This window comes from Asparagus officinalis, chromosome 6 (genome assembly GCF_001876935.1).
Source record: "Asparagus officinalis chromosome 6, Aspof.V1, whole genome shotgun sequence".
In the NCBI taxonomy this organism is placed as follows: Eukaryota; Viridiplantae; Streptophyta; class Magnoliopsida; order Asparagales; family Asparagaceae; genus Asparagus; species Asparagus officinalis.
This window is the reverse complement of record NC_033799.1, coordinates 47,065,242-47,071,553: the sequence shown is the minus strand read 5'-3', so window position 1 is coordinate 47,071,553 and position 6,312 is coordinate 47,065,242. Positions and strand designations below refer to the sequence as shown.

At 33.3% G+C, this 6,312-nt stretch overlaps 1 pseudogene; it reads right to left on the bottom strand.

The window, feature by feature from the left end:
• LOC109846461 lies at positions 269-2,136 on the bottom strand (annotated as a pseudogene).

Here is a 6,312-nt window from a genome sequence, read left to right as displayed (position 1 = left end):
TGGAGGTAGAGGGAGGAAGCTCGTGGTCGTGGGGCTGCAGCGGGAGGGAAGGTGGACGAGGGGGAGAAGGTGGGCGGCGTGCGGCTGAGTTTGAGAGGAGAGGGGGTCGGGTGGTCGGACTGGGCAGGGCCGGATCTGAGATTTTAGGGGCCCTGTGCGAAAAGTAAACACATGGTCTTTTTCTATATACAAAATATCAATAAATTCCAATTCGAATCCTTAAAATGCTAGGAAACAAAATGTTACTGATCAGACATTAAAATGTTACCTGAATTTTTTGCATCTGCATAATCTTTAACATATTTTTCAAGTACTATTGCACATTCTTCATCTCTTTGGTCACCTAAATAAAATGTTACTGATTAGATAAATGCATGTAATCACACCTTAATAAAGCTTTCCAATAGAGCAAATAGTCCACAATAAGAAATACTTGCATATTATGTTCCTCTTGTATCTGTGCTTACCTTCATAAGAGATATCGAAGCCTTTAGCATAAAAAAGTATCATCGAAAAATTGTCCTCCTTGCATTTTTAGCTGCAAAATCACTAATTAAGCCCTTAACATCAATTTTATCTATAAAATCATTTTCAATAGATATCAAAGCTAGTCCATTTAGTCTTTCTTGTGACATGGTCGATCTCAAATAAGATTTTAATAATTTTAATTTTGAAAAACTTCTTTCTGCAGATGCGACTGTAACAGGTATAGTCAATAATATTCTATAAGCAATACATGCATTTGGAAAACAATTTCGTATTTTTAAGAAATTCAGTATATCAATAGCCATCTTTGTTTCTTTTGGTAAAATATTTCGTTAGATTTTTAGTTCTCCAAATAAGAACTAAAAATCTTTCTCATCAAGATCAGAAAATGTTTTATATTTTAGAACAATTTCAAGATTATCACAACATGCTTTCAAATTATTATCATCTAATGAATTTAACTTTTCTGAACCAAACAAAAATCCAAAAATATCTTCATATGCTTTATATTGCTCAAACCTTTTCTTTAGTGAACCAATAGCTTGATCTACAATATACAAAAAATAATTGATTCTAAAAGATTCTTCAGCCTGATTGTGTTGTCTCCTCATTAACATTCTCATCAAATTGTCTTTTTCTACGGATTTGACGTTTTACTTGAAATACAGAATCAATTTCCATTTCAGTAGCAATTTCTTTAGCAATTGTCATAGCTTGTGTGAGCCCAACTTCTCTATAATCCTCAAAAAACCTAATCAATCCTTTTACTTGATCTATAGCAATATCAATAAGCATGTCTTTAGATTGTAAAGATTTGCTAATTAAGTTAACAGCAAACAATATATCATACCAAATAATCATACTTAATAAAAATTCAAAATTTCCAATTCCATGTGTTGCTAAAGAATCTGCTTCACTTCTTATTTTGGAGTCATTATCAGTTTCTGCTAACTGAAGTAGTGCTTCTCTTATTTCAAGCGTTTGGAATCTAATTGCTTTAACGCTTTCAATATGGCTTTCCCAACGTGTAGCCGACAATGGCTTCACAGTTAAACCTTTTACATTATTTATCAAAATTTGCCATCGCTTTGTTGAGTGAGAAAATAATGTATAAATGCGTTGTATCACTCCAAAAAAGTCTTTTGCTTTACCACAACAATTTGCCATGTCACAAAGTGTTAAATTAAGACTATGACAACCACAAGGCGTGTATAATGCTCTAGGATTTATTTCAAGTACTTTTTTTTGTACACCTTGGTGTCTCCCTTTCATATTAGACCCATTATCATACCCTTGACCTCGTACATTATCAATATCAAGATTAAGAGTTTTTAGCACATTTTGCAATTCTTCAAAAAGTCATTGTCCAGATGTATCATTTACTTTTAAAAATTCTATAAAAAATTCTTCTATTTTTATCGGGCTTGTAGAAATATCGACACATCGTAATATTAAAGTCATTTGTTCTTGGTGACTAGCATCCGGAGTGCAATCAAGTATTACTGAAAAATATTTAGCTTCTTTAATTTTTTGAACTATTGCACATTTGATTTTAGAAGCTAACATACTTATCAATTCATTTTGAATGCTATGACCAAGATAATGATAATGAATTTCACCATGGTCAATACGTCGAACATGTTCTTGCATTACCGGATCCTATTTTGTAATCATTTCAATTAGGCCTAAAAAATTTTCATTATTATTTTGATAAATTCTCTCATTTGTGCCTCGAAATGCCAAGTTATGTTTAGCAAGATATTTAACAACAGAAATTATTCTTTGTAATACTTTCTTCCAATGTTCCTTCTCTTTATTAATTTGCTCTTGAATATTTTTATCAATTGTTTTATTATTCTTTAATCTTATGCGTAAATCAAGCCAAGTACTCATGTTAATGATGTGCTCATTAGTTGTTTCATGTTCTTTAAGCCTAGCACTAAGATGCATCCAATCATTAAATCCTTCATTTATTAAAAAACTTTTCTTAAAACCATTTTTAAACAGTTTACAACAAAAACAGAATACTTTATCGATATTCTTTGAATAAACTAACCATTCCCTATCACATTTCTCTCCATTTGATAAATGCCTAGTGTAAAATACCGAAGAAAAACATCTTCCTAATTTATCTTTAGGACCTTTTTCGACTAATAGATCTCTTATAGGGCCATTTTCCACTAATATATCTCTAGATTTTGTGTCCAAATTATCCCAAGTTCTTGGATCATAAATATTCAAATTCATGAGCATAGACTGATTAGGTTGTTCATTGCCTAAAATATTTTCATTCTCATTTTCATTTTCATTGTCAATATCAATTTCATTCTGATTCTGATTCTCATTTTTACTTTCATTTTCATTTTTATTTTGATTCTCATTTTCATTTTCATTCTCATTTTCATTTTCATTATGATTCTCATTTTCATTATCATTTTCATTTTTACTTTGATCATCAACATTTTCATTCTCATACCCATTCAAGCCCAAATCATTAATGTTATCATTTGCAATTGAATTTTCAACTAAATCTTGTGTTTCTTTAACAATGAATTTATCAAGCGCTCCACTTTGAGTTTGGACAAATTGTTCAATTTTTCTTTTTTTCTTACGTTTATCATATCCAGAAGGATACTTTCTTGGAGGCATTTCTATAATAAAACAAAAAATATTACAATCAAATTGAAAGAAGTCAAAAGATTAGGAAGAATACAACCTAATTTGAAGCCTTAAATCAAGTGGAAGAGGTACTCGAGTAGTCTGCAAAAGATAGTTGACACCATAATAAACCTGTCTATAACCTGTTCATAAACCTGTTCAAAAAATAAAAGAAATAATAAAGGTCTCAATTGTAGAAATACAATTGCATGACACCATAAGCTCAAAAAAAGATGAACAGAACTATAAAGGAAAAGAGAATTACAGATGTCTATAAGCTAACATAATCAACAAAGTACTAATCTTTTATTTGCACAAGACATAAAAGAACCAATAACCCTCATCCACAGTAGTTTCTATTAACATCATTAATCACCAAAAATACCAAGTTCCACCCCCCATCCACTGATCCACAGTATCCACTAAAAAGAAAAAAAAAGATTTTTAAGATCAACTACAACACGAATTTAATGGTCGAAATACCGTAAGGCCCGTAACAAAATTAACTAAAACCTTAAAGGCTTAAACCTGCAGTGGAAGGAAATAACAATAGCAAAGGGGAAGCTTGGTCCTAACAAGTCCGTGTTTTGACACTAATACCTCATAAATCATTCTTCATGGATAACGAAAGAGGGGGAAATTAACTAATAACTAGTAAAGCTACTTTCACCATTCTATATAAATGCATCAAAGTTAAGAGATAATCAGATATCCAATTAAGACATTAGAGCATGAGCGGCTAATATGTTTCTCTAATTTAAAGTAATAGACTAACAGATCTATTGAAAAAAAATAGAATAAAACCCATTTTCTATCTAAACATTTAAAAATTAAAACCCATATAAGAAATCAAATCACAATCTCTGAGTCTCTGACTCTGACAGTTACATGCAAAAATAAATCATGGGTTTTGGAAAAAATCAAAGGAGTTACCTGCAGAAATTGAGAAAAATCTCTACTTTTTTTATCCAGAGAGGCTAGTCGGGACAGCGGAGTAGCCTAATCACTCGATCGTTTGAGAGAGGAGGCGGTGGGGAGTGGGGAGTGGGGAGAGCTGGGGGAGACCGGAGTGGAGAGTCTAAGCAATTGATCGTTTGAGAGAGCTCAGAGAGGAGGCGGAGGCCGGAGGGGACTGGGAAGGGTCCGACTTCCGAGGGATTGCCGGATTGGATTTGGGTGAGACCGTGAGAGAGAGATCAGAGAGGAGGCGGAGGGGACTGGGGAGGGATTGGGTGAACCGGTGCAAGAGAGGAATAAATAGGGTTAGGATTTATTATATACATATATATATAAATTTTTTTTTTGGGGGCCCCCAAAGAATTGGGGCCCTGAGCGGTCGCTCACCCCGCGCAGGCCCAAAGCCGGCCCTGGGAAGAGAGAAACGAGAGAGAGGCGGCGTGAAAATGAAGGAGAGGAGAGATATAACATATTTATATATATTATTATATTAGGGTTAGGGTTTGGGTTTAAAACAAAAATAATTAAAATAAATATTTACGGGTATTTAAAAATTAAACTAATTGCAGGATAATTATCTACAAATAAAAACGTACATATTGTGGTAATACAACAGTTGATACGAATTAGTCGAAATATACCCATATTGTATAATTAAACAAGAATAATTAATAACAAAAATATTTCTACTTAAATTTAAAATTAAATAATTATGGGACAATTACGTACACAGTAAAATGTACTAGTTATACTAATTCGATAGATAATATGTAACAATAGGAATAATACAATAAATTATACCAAAAACATGTAATTAATAATACCATGTATTATATGAAATAATTTGTAATAATATTAATAATACAATATATTATTTAAAATATTACGTAATAGTACCGATAACTCAACAAATTAATTCTAAAATTTTTTTTACCTCATGGAACAAATTTATAAATATCAAAATCATTTAAATAAATATATAATCAGATTTTTAAATCATAGAAAATTATAGGAAATTGAGAAAAATACAAATACTCTTTTAAAAATAATAATTAAATATTTTAAAATACTAGAAAATTATTTTAATTAGTATCAAAATTTCACGGTCATTACACTTTAGGTTGGACTCCACCAGAAAATATTAGTTCCAACGCGAGGAGAAGAATGCGTGACAAATGCTTAGCTTTTTGGCTTCTCCTTTCCTTTGACCCATTTCCTAAGCTTTGTTGGGTTTGTGCTGAGTGTCTCTTGGGGTTCATTTTTAGGTCTTTGTCAAACAACATATACTTTTTTGACCACCCACAAGACCCCCTTCAAAGTTTCTAAAATCCCTGAATGTCAAAAAACTTTGAATTTCTTTAGGCGATTTTTTTCCATTGACATGCTCAATGGTGCTTGGTGAGGATGATGCTATGTATAAGGGGGAAGTTTCTATCGAGGGTTTGTTGAAGGATCTGATAGTTGAATTATCCTCGGAGGATGTGTTTCGTTGATTATGGTTCGACAAATGTGTTTTATTGAACATGTCAGCGGTAGTCATCTTTAAAGGTGCATTGATGAGCTTGATCAGTGCTTGTATTCGAAGAGGTGTAATATGGAACGTTTCGAGACTTGACCATATTTGGCGCAACTTGTAGTGGGGTCTGCCATTCGAGTCATGATGATTTCGTTCAGAGGCATCTTGAGGAGCTTGACGATGCCAGTGGGGTAACGACATTCGGAGGCATACTAATGAGCTTGATAGAGACTTGTCTTAGAAGAGGTGCACTGTGTAACATTCTGAGACCTAACCCTACTTGGCATAACTCTCATGTAGAGTTAGCCATTCGCATCATGATGATGTCATTTAAAGTCGTACTAATGAGCTTGGAGATATCATCGAGGTAGCAACGTTCAAAGGCATACTAATGAGCTTGACATACGCTCATCTTGGAAGAGGTGTAATGTGTAACATTACGAGACTCAATCCTATTTGGCTCAACTCACATGTGGAGTTGGCCGTTGGGGTCATGATGATGTCATTCATAGGCATACTAAAGAGCTTGACGACATCATTGGGGTAGCGACATTCAGAGGTATACTGATGAGCTTGTTGGACTCTTGTCTTGAAAGAGGTTAATATGTAACATTCTGAGACTCGGCCCTACTAAGCCCAAGTCACGTATGGAGTCGATTGTTTAGGCAATGATGATATCGTTCAGAGGTGCACCG